Raw genomic sequence first — 17,274 nt, 5'->3', positions numbered from 1 at the left:
ACTTGAACTCACAGAGATCTTCCTGCCTCTGTCTCTTTCACAACTACATCTGTCCTCTATCAACTGCTGGAGTGTGCCTGTTATGAACTTAGGTTTTCTGCTACCTATTCTTAAACCAACTCTAAACTCCATTTTTAAAATTAAACTGAAACTACATATTGTCTCCCTTTTTCTCCTTCCGACTGGCCTCTTGTCCCCTGTCCCCATCCCTCATCTATTTCATGGCCATCCGTTATGTAACAACTTACTGTTACATACATACCTAAGTGTCAAGTGTTGCCTGTATGTATCTGATTACAGGGCTAATCACTTGCTATTTTATGTTTTAATTATGGGGCTTATTCCTCACTAACTAACTCACCCCTTGTCAGCATTCCTTATTTGCCTATAGTTCAGGGAAGACCTGGTGGGATTTTTCCTCCCACTTTAGCAAGTCTCTTGTGTCCTTGGTCCAGGCTTGGTTAGGCAGCCATGTTGTAGAGATACCACGAATGAAGCCTCCCTCACTTCTAGGAGATAGAACCTCACAGTAGTCTCCCCCTCCAGCTCTTATATTCTGCCCCTTCCATAATGTACCCTGAGGCTTAGCTGCAGGAATTGGATTGTGGGTGTGTCTGTTGGGCGTGGTCACCCCACAGTCAGCTGTTCTTTGCATTTTGTGCCAGAACAAATATCTTGTATGAGGCATTGATTCATAGGCATCACAACTGAGTGGTCTAATCCCTAGTTAAAATTTTCTGCTGTGTGTATGTGTAAGGGCGCGCACACACCTGAGCATGCCTTGTGTGTGGTGTGGCTGTAGAGGTCATAAGATGACACCTTGTTTCAGTCCATGTTTCAGTCAAGAACAAGGTCTCTTATTCGCTGTTGCCTTTGCCAGGCTGGCTGGCCAGCAAGCTCCCCAGGTGCTTCTCTGCCTCCCAGCCCCCATGGGAGCCCTGGGCTACAGACCGACGGAATTTCAGGTTCTCATGCTTGCAGAGAAGCGCTTTCGCCCACTGAGTCACTCTCATTTTAAGATGCAAACTCTGAATGAGGATTTTTCTGTATTGACACAGTGCATAACAGAAGGGGGTTGAAACCAGCAAACTTGCTTCCCAGTTGCTGTCTGTGGACAGTTGCAATTTGGAGAACAGTGAAATAGAAGATAAGGTCAAAAATCATCTTGATCTGAAAACGGTTTTCTCTTGGTGATTGGGAAGCAATATTAAGAGCTAATGGGTGAGGCTGTAAAGTAAATAAAGAGGAACTAATAGATGGTCTTTTAAAGGCTGCGCTGCATTTGTGCTTTTGTTGGTTTATTTGTATTTAAGGAAACCTGGAACCCAGCCAGGACTTGATGGGAAGCAGGGAATGGGGAGGAGCAAAGGGCTGTCTCCATGACGTCTGCACTTACTAGGAGCCAGTAAGCGTAAGGTGGCAAAAAGAAGCGCTTCGCAGGAGCTGCAGAGGCTGCCAGCACTTGCCTCTGGTGGAGAACGGACAGCTGTCATCAAAGGAAGCTACAAGTCCTGCATGTTGCTCAGCAGCCTAGCACGTTCTTACCTTTGACCATGACAAAAGAACGTTCGCTTTGTGTGTTACATATACACAGATTAGCTACCCCAGGTCCCCTGGGCTATGTTGGATAAAAGGAACAGGTGGCCGTGGTGTCGCCCCATGCTCCCACTGTGAACAGATGTTCTTCAAGAAGTCACTGGACTTTGAGGATGTCTGGTGGGTCTCAAACTGCTCAGCAGATTATGCCAGAAAGTTCCTCACTGGAAGAGCTGTAGGGATGGCCTATTTCCCACCAACCCAAACTAGCCCCTTTTCGCGTGGAGACGTTAAAATGTTAACATAGTTTGGGTAGATGTGCAGGGGATGCTGGATACCGAGACTCAGGACACAGTCATCCAATCCCAGTGCTCAGCAGTTTGGCCCAGCACTCCTTGTTTGCTGCCCCCAGACCTTAAAAGCTGGTGAGGTCACTATATTTACATATGGGGCAGGTTTATATCACACTGTGAGACTTGAGTTTGGTTTCCAGCATTTTCAGAACAAAAACTTCATTAACCCTACTTGAGACAGAATCCTCTCAACTGCAGCACTATTCAACATTCTCAAAGATTTGCTAGTCTGGTAATTTTCTAATCAGGCAATCGGGTGTTGGTTTAAGCTAAAATCTTCACAAGCAAACAAATAAAAACCAGCCCGTGAGAGCAGAGAGGTTAGCATTCTGACATAAAGGAGAGAAGCAACCTGAATGTCGTCTCCCGCTGACTGGGGTGTGCTGTGTCTGAGGCTCCACTGTCCCGGGGAAGGTGCGCCACAGGCAGCGGCTTGCCGACTCCAGAGCATTGCTGTTTCTGTAATACTGCTGGGTCTGCAAGTATTTGTAACTTTTATGTCCGAGGGAACATGTTCAGGAAATTCTTTAGGAAGCTGATAAATCTATTGTTCTTGTCTAGTCCTTCTGGAATAGCTTACCAAAGTAAGGCTTGACATCAAGCTAGAACATCGCAGTGGGTTCTCTTTAGGAATGTAGAAAAAAATACAGAAAACTGCAGCATTTTCCTTTTTGTAATTAATTATTTTAATGGTATAATTTAAATTAAAATGTGCAAGTTGAAAAAACAGAAAAAGTGACATGGGCATTATTACTGATTTTAATAGCAAATCTACAAAACCAGCCTCCCGTCACCTGGCCCAGACTTTACTGTCCTGCTTGGTACAGTCACATGGGGTAAGGCTATTTCATTTTGAGTATGGGAAGCAAACAATGGAACATTCTTATTTTGACAAACCAAACAAAATTAGAAGTTATATCAAACATGATGTGCACTGTTCTTTTAAATTTAAACGGATTTATTATCTATATGTTATTTGCATAAAGTAAGAAACTGAGTTGATTTTTTCCTAACGAAATCTTGATTGCACAGAAGCTCCCACTCAGAGTAATTGAATCAGTGGCGTAAAAAGGAAAATGCTGTTTTCCCAGAAGCAAAAGAACAGAATATAATGAACTCTGGTTATGACAAGGCTCCTCCTTACACCAAAGAGTGTGGTGTATTTAATCTTTGAACTTCAGGGCTATTCTTGGTCTCCCTTCTGTGTCGCCATTCCCCAAATCTGATATCTCTGGTAATGAAGAGAATAATCTGAAATTTGAATGTTTAACAGTAGGGGCTCCCCGTGGTAAAATTGCTTACGTAAGATAGTACCCACAATGCTTTGAAGATGCAAAGGGGGCGTAAAGCCTACATCCCTGTGACCTGCCTCCATTTTTGTTTTTCCTTTTTGCTAACCAAGTAAGCGCGAGTATAGGCAGCTCACCCCACAGTCTGCACGGAGCAGGGCGCAAACGTGCTGCAACAGGTTTCAAGTCTTCTGTGTCCACAGGCTAAAGAATGACCCTCAAAATCCTAGGAGGCGTGGAAAACCCAAGGCAAAGGCCTGGCTCTATGCAGGGAGAGACACCAAGAGGTAGTAGTTAATGCTCAAGTACCAGGTACTAGTCTGCTGTCTTTACACACCAATTCAGAAATAGCTGACAGGGGAAACAGCTGATGTAGCACTACTTTATTCAATGTTTCTAGGAGACCTAGACTACTTGATAGATTTATATAGTAACTAATAGTACACAGAAAGCTACAATCCTGTCAGAGCGGAAAGAGAAACTGTTCCTGTTGACAAAATCTACATTTAAATACTGTTATTACCTTGTTTTTCCATCTTTACAGGTGGCGTTCATATTCGCCTAACCAAAAAAGTCACACTCCCATTATCTGTTTATTTTGTTTTGTTTCTTAGTCTTTCTATACAGCCCAAGCTGGCCTGGGATTCAGAGCTCCCCTGCCTCAGCCTCCTGACTGCTTGGATCACAGGCGTGTGCACCACATCATCCACCAGGACGTCATTTTTAGGTAATGTGTGAGCATAATCCACCAATCAATATTCAGATGTTTTGAGTACTTGTTTCAGAAAAGTTTTCTGTGTGCGTATTTGGACACAGTCTTGATGTGCATTCCAGGATGGCCTTGAAAACACAGTTCCTACCTCAGCCTCCTGAGTGCTGCTGTGGGCATGCACCACCACATTTTTACAGGACTTGCTCTCATTGCAGGAGCTAGCATAGATCCATCTAAGGTTTGCCAGCTTTTTCTAGAATGAAGTTTGTTTGCTGAGGGGGTTGGGGGTTGGGTTAGTGGGTGAGGATAAGTTGCTGCAAGCCTCGTGGCCTGAGTTCAGTCGCCAGAAAGAACACAATGGTGGAAGGAGAGTTGCCCTCTGACCTCCCACACACACACATGTTCACACAGAGAAAGGGTTTTTTGTTTTGTTTGCATTTCGTGTGTGTGTGTGTGATCGGCTTCACAGCCCTTACTTGGCAGATAGTGACTGGGTGCTTAGTTGAGGGTAGGGGCTCACAAGATGGCAGGCTAATACTGGAAATATGGAGTTAGGGTCTGGAGATTAAACCAGAATTGCCTTTGCATTTGTAATTTGTTTATAAAAAGGAACATAGGCTGATTGATATAAGGCAGTCACAAACTTTTGAGTGCTTATGATAAAGTTGGATAATTAACTGTTTTTAAAAATTGAAAGATGACTGACCCACCAGCTGCTGGTCCATTTCCCTTCGTAATGGAAATGAATAAACCACTTAACGCTGAGCACATGTATGTAGTTCTTTGGAGAGATGAATGCGGCAGAAACAATTGCTACATAATGCCACCGTTAGAAGCGCTGGACCAGTTCTGGATGGGAAACCTTGAAATACTGGATTTCAAAAAGGAAATCTACATTCTTGTCTCCATATAAAATCAGGCAGGTGATGGTCGAGCTGGGTTTCAGTGGCCTCATTTGTATTTTTTTAAAGATTTGCCTGTATTGTATTTAGTTCTGTGTCTATGTGGGTATGGACATGAGCGCAGGTCCCTGCAGAGGCTAGAGCCGTTGGGTCCTCTGGAACTGCGGTTCCTGACTTCTGTGAGCTGCCTGATGAGGTCCTGGGAACAAAACTCGGGTCCTACGCAAGAGGAGCAAATACTCTTGGCAACAGAGCTCATTTGTAGCCATAAATTTTGTTGCTGGAGAGATGTCGCCTCAGTTAGGGCACTGGCTGCTCCTCTGGAGGACCCCGCTTAGGTCCCCAGTACCCACATTGTGGCTCCAGTTGCAGACACTCTGAACCCCTCTTCTAGCCTCCAGCGAGCATGCAGGCAAAACACCCACACACACAAAAATGAACAACTCCATCCAGTAACAGGGTTTAAACTTTCTAGTTCATCTAGTGAAGCTCGGGAATATGCATTGTTCCTAACCAAGCACCGTGAGTTCATCCCCGCAGACAAAATCCTAGAAGCCTCCATTCTGGCCTACATTCCGGATCACGACACTTGAGAGGGAATGAGGTCATCCCCGCAGACAAAATCCCAGAAGACTCCACTCTGACCTACATTCCAGATTCCGACACTTGACAGGGAACTAGAAATGTGTATGCAGGGGGTAGGGAGGTAGGATGTGAAAAGCATCCATTACCTAACGTCCAAGAGCCGCTGAGACGGCCGGTGCTCTGCCTGCATGCCCCTTACTCTGTGCAGTCGGGCTGGCCCCTGGGTGTTTCTGCATCTCCCCCACGCACACAGCTTGCTCTCCTGAAAAAAATAGTTGTTCCTAGCCTTCGGAGAGTTTCTTCAGGTGACGAAAGAATAAAATCCTAGAAAATGTTGAGTAAGCCCTTTCCGTGCCGTGATTTGAAAGAGTGAGGACCTGTCACACTGGTTCTGCATGGCTTACCCATGCGTGCCTTTGTGCGGTTTTGCTGTACAAGGGCTTCCAGTGTGGCCCAGGCTGACCTCAAATGTGCAGTTACCTTCCCGCCCCTTCCCCAAGTGCTGCGACTGCAAAATTTGTTCTTTAGAGCTAGTTTTACTCGTTAAAACATCTTGCCGTCGACTTAGGTTTATACAGTGAAAGACTTATTTTAGCGTTGCCAAATGTGTATATACTATGTTCTAGAACCATGGATGTAGGAAATCTGGAGATTGTGCCTCTACAGTACACTTGGTGTTAGTAAGTTGTCATGTGCTGTTGAAGCTGATGGAGAGCTGGCTCTAGAGAGAGCTTAGCTCCCTTCAGACCCAGGCACTTTTGTCTCCAAAGTGATGTCCAGGGCTGGGCTGGTTCTCCCCGACCTACGATAAGGGAAACAGACAGCAGCATATAGCCTTAGTGGAAATACCATGGCCTTGAGAATGGGAATAAACCATTTGAAAACACTGTGCCCATGAACACGGCTGAAAGGTAAATCAAAGCACTTTCCCAAAGCTAAAGACTAGGCTACTGTTATCCCGTGATATTAAAATGTCGTGTTGGGAATGTCTAGTTAGAAATCTCACCCAGGTTGGAGCCCTCCTGCCTGCGCTTCTCCTGGTTGATCCCAGGGCCTCCTGCTGACTTTCGGAGGGTGGGAGCTTTCCCCAGTAGTTCCTGCTGGATGATGTGTCTGATATTTTACTACCTATCTGCTGCTTGCTGATTTATTTACTCCTGCTTGCTATATGCCTAATAAACTCATGTGAAACCAAAAGTGTGGCTATGGTAGATCATTCTCCAGACAGTACAGATAACCTCCCATACAACTCGGGAATATTCCTTAACATCACTCTCAGCGCTAGAGAGCTTACTGTTTCGTCAGGTGACTGCTGAAGTGCAAATTAGTAAAAGTTTTCAGTGTCAAGTTCTAAAGGCACTTTGTCTCCTTGCTCTTTACCCATTGCTCATTGGAACTTCAGTTCACACACTACTTGAGAAACTAATTTCACATACAAGCATCTGTTAATACAAGTTTAAATTGGACTCTTGTTTTATGAGACAGGGTAGCCCTGTGCAGTCCAGGCTACCCACAACTCCATGATCCTTCTGCTTTCACCTCCTGAGTGTCGGAATTACAGACATGAGTCAAAGTAGCAGGCTACCCTCTTTCTTGTGACCATCTGTTGTTTGAGACAGTATCACTCTGTAGCCCAGGCTAACCTGGAACTCACTCCATGGCCTAGACTAGCACAAACTTGTGACTTCTTAGCCTCCTATAAGCCAGAGAGATTGGCAGGTAGGATGTGTGTAGGTCTCATACTACAGTTTGCTCTGTTTAAGGTAGTGTACAATTAAAACTCCAGGGATAGTGTGCAGTTCTGGCCAAAACCCCACCCTTTATTTCCCACACTATTTTTAAATGTTTCAAAATCATGTTTCAATTCTGCCATGCAACACACCAGAGGTTTCTTGTGTCTCCAGTAGCTAAAAGATGCTTTCTTTGTTTCCATTCATGTTAAGAGTGTCAAAGTAATGAACTGGTAAAATGGCCCTTCAGATGACAGTTTTTTCATTTAGCTGTCACAAAAACAGGAGCTAGGCAGGTCACCTGGATGTCTTCAGCGTCCCAAGAGTCTTTCTGCTCCATCACAGACTTGCTTCCTTCTGAAAAGTCACAATAGAAGCGCAGTCCCTATGTCACCAGCTGTGAGCTATGAGTGCAAGAACATTAAGCTAAGTCAGGAAAACATTTTAAGTAACTCTCCAAAGTGGCAACCTCCCCAACCCTGCCACTAACCAGCCTCCCCACCACCACCACCGCAAAAACAAATCAGTTTGGTAACATGATCCTATGCTTAGCTCTACATTCAGAAAAAAAAAAAAAAAAAAAAAAAAAAAAAAAAAAAAAAAAAAAAAAAAAAAACCAACCCTTACAGATGCAGTTTTTCCCAGGGCAAATTGTCAGGTTCAGTAAATCAGGATTCTTTCTTGGGAACAGAAATAAATATTAGAGAGATGGAAGCAGCTAGAGGAACACCAAGTATTTCTGTGAGAAAGGTTGGGCTGTGAAGCACCAGGTCCCTCCCTTGTGGGGACAGAGGAATAGAAGGGTGATGATGTCTGAATCTTTGATCTTGGCACAGGTGGTAGTTTTTAATATCACCATCAGATGAATTAGGAGCAATCTGCTCTAGAAGATTAGCTTACCAAGCTATCTTATCTCCACTAAAAATCAAATCTCAATTTACCATGCAACTTTAAGATAAATGCAGACGAAAGCTCTTGGCTATCACAGTGATCAGTATTTGTTTAGAAACAGGATCAGGGGCCAGCAATTTAGTTAATGACAGTTTATCACAAATATGTCACACTTGATTTGCTAAATGTTTGTCACCTGCAGCCCTTGTCCACAGCAAAGGATTTAATGGTGAACATTTCCTAAAAGGTAGGAATCTGGCCTCAATCATTCTGTGGACTAGCTTCACACCAATTACCTCCATTTTTAACAAGAGATATATCTGAAAAATAATTTAAGGATTATTAATGGAAATTAGAAATGTATTGCTCTTCTCCAGATATTTACTTATAAATAGAAAATTACAAAATTACGTATCTGTCTGAGACCTCACCGTTGTCTGCTTTGTTTGTTTTGTTTTAGCATGTGTGTGTGTGTGTGTGTCCCATAAACACTCCTTCAGTTCATATAGTGCTACCTGTGTGTGTTTAGGAGTGACTGTTGGGCACTGGACAACCAATTGGTGTGCTCTTCGGTAGGGAGGACCGCCTCCCCTGTCCCCAGCTTTCCTACACAAAGCTCTTTGTGTAGGCTTCAGGCCTCATGGGACTTCCCCAATCCACCTGGCATGTCCTTTGGTGTCACCCTTCAGCTCACATTTGGGCTCCTGTTGATGAGGCTTTATGGGTGTAGCCTCGAGTGCAGTTGTGAGGTGTCCACCGGAGAAGACTGCTCAATCACAAGCGTAAGCCAACCTCCTCTTGCTTTGGCTGAACGTAGAAAATTCTCCATTTATGTTAGTTTCTCCCGCTTAATGGAGTACAGGGTTTTAAAATATTCCCTTATAATATTCTGAATTCCTTTGGTGTCTATTGTAATCTTTCCCTGGTTCATTTCGGATTCATTTGGGTCCCCACTTCTTTCCTTTGGTTACTTTGGTAAAAGATCAGTTTTATCTTTCAATGGGCCAGCTCTCAGATCTGGTGATTCTTTGTATTAATTTCTTTGTTTCTATTTCATTGATTTCTGCTCTGGTATTTATTTTATTTTTATTATTATTATTGTTATTGCAGCCAACTGGCTTTGGATTTGGTTTGTTCTTGTTTTACAACTTTTTGAGTTGTGTCATTAAGCCATTTATTTGTACTCTTTCTGGTTTTTCTTTATTTTTAAATTAATTATTTAATTTACATCCCAATCACGGCCCTCTCCCTTCTCTCCTCTTTTTGTCTTTTTTCCAGACAGGGTTTCTTTGTGTGTAGCCCTGACTGTCTTGGATTTTTTGATATAGGCACTTTCATAAAATTTCCTCATAGGACAAACTCTCTGTATGTCCCAGAGGTTTTATTGCATTATGTTTTCATTTTTATTTAGGTCCTGTAAGAATTTTAATTCTTTCTTGATTTCTTCTTTGACCCATTCATCATTCTGTAATGAGTTGTTTAATTTCCACGAGTTCGTGGACTTACTAGAAGTCTTTGGCTGTCAACTTTAATTTTTCTTTCATTGTGGTCAAATAGGCTGTAAGGGAGTATATCCCTCTGCCCTCCTTGAGGTGTTACTGAACACCGTGAAGATACCGACACCCCTCTGATACTTTCAACTACTGTATATTACTTAGACAAAGCTTGAACAAAACCCAAACGCTTCGAAATAACTGTTAATTAGGCCTACATTTTAATCAGTCCTTAGTGTTATCAAGAGCAAATCAATAGCTTCATTGACTTAAGGAGAGGTTTGACATCAGTATTGAACTTGACCTTAGACATTTTAACATATCTTACCTCCATTAGAAGTGAGAACTGTGTTTTTTGCATTGTGCTAGGGATTTAAAAGTTCTTTAGAGTTTCTCAATGTAACAAAATCAGGATGTACATGTCATACCTTCAGCTGTGCCAAACATGTTTAATCCATCATGGCCAGAGGCAGAGAGGCCAGAAATGGAGTCTGGTTTTTCCTTATCTCTTATCCCTTTGAAGGACTACCCCTCTCTAGGTACCAGTACTGAGGAAATGACTGACACTTCAGGGCATCTGAATACCTGGACTAACCAACCCATCCTCTCCTCTATTCTTCCATCCAGTAAAGCCTTCATAACTCCAAGCCACGGTCTCTGGTTCCTCGTTTCCTGGGTCCCCATCCATTGAACAGGAGCTCGAGTCTCTTCTTCTCTCCTCTATGGATTAATAATAAACTCTCGGTAGTCTGTGGAGTTTATTCCTTAAATTTGAGAGACAAGAACCCCCAAACCAAAGCTCAGGGCAGCTTTAGTCGCCATTGAATTTCCAGGACTCCATCTTTCTGAGAAAGGGTGTGTTGTTTTTAAAGACAATATTATTTAGGCACTGATGCTCTTGATATTGACTGGAGATCACCACCCAGATAGTCTCAAAATTGGTGACAAAGTGCAGAATTTCATCAGAGAACTAAGACACATCGCAAAGTCAACTAGAAACTCTAGTTACTGTTCAATAACCAATTTTAAGAATGAAATAGGTAGCTTTCACAGCAGAGTAGTTGAACAGAGTATATAATTATAAAAAAATAACCATTTTGAAGCACAGAGAGAATATAACATTGAAATGAAATGTTTTTTGTTTTTTCTTTTATGAGACAGGGTTTCTCTGTGTAGTCTTGGCTGTCCTGAACTCGCTTTTTAGACCAGGCTAGCCTTGAACTCACAGAGATCTGCCTGCTTCTGTGTCTCCTAGTGCTGGGATTACAGGCATCTGCCACCACTGCCTGGCTATGAAATGTATTTTTTTAAAGAAAGAAAAAGAAACAAAACATTTGAAACACAATGAAAAGTTTAACAGGCAACTGGAGTTCTGAAAGCATAAAAAAGAAAATGGAAGCAAGAAACATTTCATGATTGATTAACAATTGTTTAAACTAACTGAAAGAACTACACAGATTCAAGAAGCTTTGTAAGTACCAAGGAGGATGATTACAAAGAAAATCATACTTCATACAGCAAAGTAAGACTATTAAAAGTTAAAGGCAGAAAACCATAAAAGCAATCACATAAAAAGATGTGTTTGCTTTCAAAATGAAAAACCTAAGTTACTGGTAACCAATTAACAGAGGACTTCAGAAAAACAATTTAATGTCATGGAAGTGCTAAGAGTGACGACCTAAAATATTGTGCCCAATGAAAGTCATCTGATCTGATAGATAGGTGCCTGGTGGGTATGGTAAGATATGCTCTGGCCTAAAATGAAATACATTTCCTTTCTTTGTGTTTCTTGTTGGGGAGGGTAGAGACATAGGTGGCCTTCGGTATATGTAGGTTTCACATGTGTGAACTCAAACACACAGATGTAAAATGTGTTTTGTTTTGTTTTTTTAAGTTGTGTCAGATCCCAAGAAATGGCTTAGCAAGGGAGCATGCTTTCTCCCAAATCTCTGGCAAGATGAGTTTGATCCATGGGCCCTAAACAGAAATTGAAGCAGAGAACCAACCCCACAGAGTTGTTCTTTGATCTCAACATACACACCATACATACGTTATGCACACATACAAATACATAAAAATAAAAAAAAATGTGTCTGTAGTAGACATGGTGCAGGTTTACCGTCTTCTCTTTATCCCCCAAGCAACATTGTGTAACTATTATGTAGCACTTACACTGTGGTATATATAATCTAGGAAGTATTTAAAGTTCAGTGCATGAGGTAATATTAAACGCAAACTATCATGTTCATATAAACGACTGGTGGAACATGGATTTTGCTCTGCTTGGCCTCAAGCCAACTCTAGCAATCTGTTCTAATCTTCTGAGTCCTTATTCTCTGGCTCATTCTGTCTTTACCTGTGTCTAGCTTGTTCTCTCTTCAACCTGTCTCTGTAAAACTCTCCTGGCAAAACTCTCTCTCTGCTACTCTCTTTTTTGTCAATTTTTAAAATATTAGTTACAGTTTATTAACTTTATATCCCAGCTGTATCCCCCTCCCTTATTCCCTCCCTCCCTCATCTCCTCCTTGCCCCTTTCCAAGTCCACTGATAGGGGAGGACCTCCTCCCCTTTCATCTGAGCCTGGTTTATCAGGTATCTTCAGGGCTAGCTGCAAAGTCCTCCTCTGTGGCCTAGCAGGGCTGCTCCTCCCTGGGGGGGGGAGGGGGACTCAAAGAGCCAGCCATTGAAATAGTCCTTGTTCCCCTTACTAGGGTACACACTTGCATACTGAGCTACCATGGGCTACATCTGAACAGGGGTTCTACGTTATATCCATACATGGTCCTTGGTTGGAGAAACAATCTCATAAAAGACCCCTGTGCCCAGATATATTTGGCCCTTGTGGAGCTCCTGTTCTCTCCAGGTCATACTAACTCCCCCTTCTTTCATATGATTCCCTGCGCCCTGCCGAAGGTTTGGTTATGATTCTCAGTACCTGCTTTGGTACACTGCTAGGTAGAGTCTTTCAGAGGCCCTCTGTGGTAGGCTCCTGTCCTGTTACTTGTTTTCTCATACATCCAATGTCCATCCCATTTGTCTTTCTAAGTGAGGATTGATCATCTTACCCCAGGTCCTCTTTCTTGTTAATCTTCTTTAGATGTATAGATTTCAGTATGTTTATCATATCTTATAGGTCTATATAAGTGCTACTCTCTCTGTTAAGTAGCCTATTTTTGTGTCTCTTCTTGAGAGAGTTGGGAATATACTATTCTGTCAAATCTCTCTGATTTGTCATTTTGCCTCTCATTTGATGTTGCTTTCAAACATGAGTGTGTCTTTTTACAAAACTAACTTTGCTTAATTGCTTAGTATTAAATGTGTGTATTAAGGACATGTCTTCATTGCAGTCAGATCACACAGACCTACAAGGTCAGGGCAGCCATGTTACTAGACTAAAATTCCTCTACAACAAATTTCACCCAGACACAAAACCCTGTGACCTACAACAAAGACTTGACTGCAAGATATACTGGTGAAATATTGGCACAAATATTATATGAGTAACCAACGACTTTTTATTGGCTTTAAGGCACACACTTCATAAAATGGAACTTATACCTGACACTGCTAAGGTTGCCAAGAACCTGAAACTAGGTAGGCCACAGGCTTAGGGGGAAACACACCACTAGTCTGCTAAAGGAACGTAGCGATACAGTGACTCCTAAAGTACTGCTGCACATAAGCAAGGCACCACTCAACCCCATGGGCCAAGCAGTCACACACATGAGTCTCTGGGGCCATACCTTTTCAAACCACCACAATGTCTATCCGCTAATGATTGCATAATGGAAGATGTGATACATTTACACGATGGAATAGTATTTAGCTGTTTTTTTGGGGGGGCAGCACTTGTATACATCATACATTTATTACTGAATATCCCTCTGAAATCAGCAACAATATTAAAAAAATAATGATTGCACTACTTGGTCAAGCAGAACTAGCAACTTTCATTTTAAAAGAAGTACAAATCTGTTAAAAATTTCAATCAGTATACATATATAATACAACATACTAGTTATGTTAAATGCTATAAACCAATGTGAGTCCAATGGGATGGAAAAAACCATACATTAAGCTTTAAGAACCATTTTTCTCTATATATTAGCATTTTCTCAAATACATACATGGGAAAATGAGGTAACTGTAAGATGTGCAAGGAACAGGGCCCCCAAATCACGTGTTTATATATATATATATATATATATATATATATATGTGTGTGTGTGTGTGTGTGTGTGTGTGTAGTTATATATGTGTGTGTGTGTATATATATATATATATATATATATATATATATATATATATATATATAACCTTTCTAACACAGAACACAGGCGCTGGGCCCAGCAGTGCTGGGGGAAGGTGCCCACTGGCATGCCTAGGCCAGAAGTTGGTAAATAAAGAGTAAACAACGCCAAGCCCCCACCATAGGGAATCATTGGTAACATGGCATCTACAGCAAGGTCGGCAAATCACAAACATCCTAAGTAATTGTTTCATTTTTTTTTAAATGATTTAAAAAAAAAAAGTGTATTTCCCCGGTAGCTGCTTGTTGGAATCCTCACTGCAGCTGACACAATCCATGGGCCAATTCCGCTGCCCCAGGAACCACAAGGGGTGGAAAACCTTTTTTGGGGGTGAGGAAGGGAAAGGGTTGGAGAAGGTGGTTCTCTGTGTAAAACACGTGGATTTTCGACACTGCTATAAATATAGAAACATCACCTGGAGTTTTATACAGTAAGACTTTGGGTTCTTGTGGGGTGGGACCAGGCTGATGGCTCTGGCGGGCTGGGGTGGGAGGCCGGGCCAGGGCTGCTGCGTGAGAACGAGGGTGGTTGCAGCATCCCTGAGGCAGCAGGCGCCAACGGCTCCCTGCTAGGATGTGTCGGCCCCACACGCGGTTCGGTTCGCTCACTCGGGGCAGCAACCCCAGTTGCAGGGAGGAAAGGAAAGGAACGGGACCTGAAAGGAGGGTAGGAACTCAACCTCCTCCAGACCTTGGAGGGCAGGGATCAGCCAGGAGGTGGAGGTTCACGCCCTCCCCGATCCCTGTCCTCATGGGATTCCTACGAGGAGACTCACCAGGTGGGAGACAGGCCCTGGCTGGAGAGGAAATGCCCTGAAAAGCAAACGGTCCCGGTAGGCTCTAGGGACGTGCAGTACAGTGCATGGCAGTTATCAGCTGAGCACAAACCCCCCGACTCTGCCTTGTGACTTCCAGCCACCTAGCGCAGTCCCGGCGGCACACTCATACGGAGGCCTGGTGCGGCACAACCTGACCCAACTCTGCCCCCTGGGCATTTGGTCCCAGCCCACTCCTATTAAACCAAAGGGAAAATAATAACAGTAACAAAAACCGAACACCTCTTAAATACCCCCTACACCCCCTACACGCAATTTTGGGCCAAATGAATAAACAAAAACTGCTGTTCCTCACATTCATGCAAAACGACAGAGGGGGAGAGGATCGAGCACGGGTCTGACGTTGTCACTGGCAGCGGGGCAGCCACCAGGAGCACAGGGACATGCCCGGATTGTGGCCTGGCCCTGCACAACAGAATGTACCCAGCTGGAGCCCCAACCCATTTGCTCAAGGAGCCTGGCTGGGACACTGTCCAGCCTGGGGCTGGGCTGGAGCGCTGTGCCTGGCGTGAGGGTCCCGGGGAGTCAGACCCAAACTGCACAGCAGCAGAGGCAGCGCTGACTGCCTAAGTCTGTCTTCAGTCAAGCAGGAGGACTGGGACCTGGGGCTTAGGAAACGGTCTCTGGTTGCGATCTGTCCCACACCTGGCAGTACCACAGGGCAGACAAGGAACACTTCACTTCAGTACAAGAGACCAGCTGACCCAGGGTGGCTACTCCTCTGCCCATCTTGGGGGGTGGGGATCACACCAGACACCACACGTCCGGGGGAATGGACTTCTGCCTCCCAGAGCCAGCAGGAAGAAGGACCCAGGGGTGAGCAAGAAGCAGACTGAGCTGGGGCCACTCAGGCAGCTCCATGGCGGGCAGGCAGGCAGGCAGACTGGGGAAGGAGTCTTTGGAGCTTGGCAAATGCAGGGGCGTTTTGCAAGGGCTTCTCCAGGGCTGACCCTGGCACCAGCTCTGGAGCTGCAGGTGGAACGCTGCGACAGCCTGGGCCCCTCCCTTACAGTTCTCCCTGGGCTACTCCCTGCCTCCCCCCATCCGTTTCCGGAGCTTTGGGCAGGGTTCTTGTGGGTGGCTGTGGAGCCTCACTCAGCCTCCTTGGGCACCTCGGAGGCATCGGCCCGGCAGATGGGACAGGTGTGGTTGGCCTTCAACCACTTGTCAACACACTTGGCATGGAACTCGTGGTTGCAGGGGAGGACTCGGAGCAGCTGGCGCACCTCGAAGTCACTGAAGCAGACCACACACAGAGTCTGCTCGGACTGATGGCCTTCGGGGTTGAAGCGGTAGATGGCAGCTGCTCTACGTCCGCTTGCTGAGGCCTCGGGGCTTGGCATCTCCCAGCTGCTCAGCCAGGTTCAGGAGAGCCTCGTAGTTCTCCATCTCCACGTCATCCACGTCCAGGTCCAGGCTGATGGTGGCGCCCATGGCGGTGGGCGACATTGGCAGCATTGAGAGGAAGTAGGGTAGGAAGCTTGGGTAGTAAGATGGCGGCGGCGGGGGGAGTGGCGGCGGCGGCAGCGGCTGCTGCAGGCGGTATCGTTGTGTGCTCACTCTTCGCGGCACCATGTGCGAATATGGCACACCGAAGGACAGCTCTTGGTGCAGCGGGTCAGGGGGCAGGTAGTGAAGGGACACTGAGGGCGACAAGGCTGGGCCGGTGGCCGAGGTAGAGTACGTGAAGCTCCCTAAGGAGTGCTGATCCCCTCGAAGGTCCATGTCAGTTTCCAGCCGCTGCAGGGGCATTCGAGGGTGCTGGGTCTGCAGGGATACGAACTGCCCAAGAGGTGCCAAGTGGGTAGGTTGGGGGGGGTGGGGCTGGCGGGGCATGAAGAATGTAGTGGTCGCTGGAGATGAGGTCGGGGTAGGTGTGATAGGGCACAGGGAGCTGCTGCATGGTACACGCCTGGATCAGCTGCGGAGGTGGGAGGCAGCAGAGGGGGTAGTGCTGCCCACTGAACATCACGGAGCATGCTGGGAGCTGCTGGTACTGCAGCCAGGGATGTGTTGGCTTGTAGGCAAGGGGAAGCCTTGGGTAGTCACTGTGGTGACTGTGTAGGACAGAGGGACACGGGCTCTGCTGGGTGGCTGGGTGCAGCATTCTTGGGCTCCTGCCGGCAGGAGCTGAGGCTCTGTGCTCCTTTACAGAGAGGTGTGACGGTCGGGGCAGCAGCTGCTGGGAGGGTGAGTGCTCATCCTGGGCAGGTGGGCTGGCCAGGTGCCCCTCGTGGCCAAGGCAGTACCACAGAGAGGTGTGATGGTCGGGGTGGCAGCTTCCCCAGAGCTGGCCTGGACTGCTGCTAGGTCTTGTAGAGAATCGCCAGTGACCCACAGGGGCAGAGGGTGGCCACTTAGTCACTGCTAGAACCCATGGTCTCATCAGGGGGCAGGGAGGTGGAGGGGCTGGGCCGGGGCTCACAACCCTTCGCAGGGCCCGGCCCTCGCGGGCACGAGCAGCACCTCACGCGGCCGAGGCGAGAGGAGTGCTCTCAGCCCGGCCAGCAGGCTTCCTGGAGGTGACGTCACTCCCAAGCCCCACAGGCCGGCGATGACCTCATAGCCCACCTCGTTTCTCAACTCCTCATATTTAGCTGTTTTTACCATTCATGATTTTATGAAATTTTTGGGCAAA

The 17,274-nt window shown here is 45.5% G+C and overlaps 1 pseudogene; it reads right to left on the bottom strand.

Moving 5' to 3' along the window:
* Positions 1–15,295: 15,295 nt before the first annotated feature.
* Positions 15,296–17,061, bottom strand: LOC110551851 (RING finger protein 44-like; annotated as a pseudogene).
* Positions 17,062–17,274: the final 213 nt, after the last annotated feature.

This window comes from Meriones unguiculatus, chromosome 20 (assembly GCF_030254825.1).
Source record: "Meriones unguiculatus strain TT.TT164.6M chromosome 20, Bangor_MerUng_6.1, whole genome shotgun sequence".
NCBI lineage: Eukaryota > Metazoa > Chordata > Mammalia > Rodentia > Muridae > Meriones > Meriones unguiculatus.
This window is presented reverse-complemented; position numbering and strand designations above follow the sequence as displayed.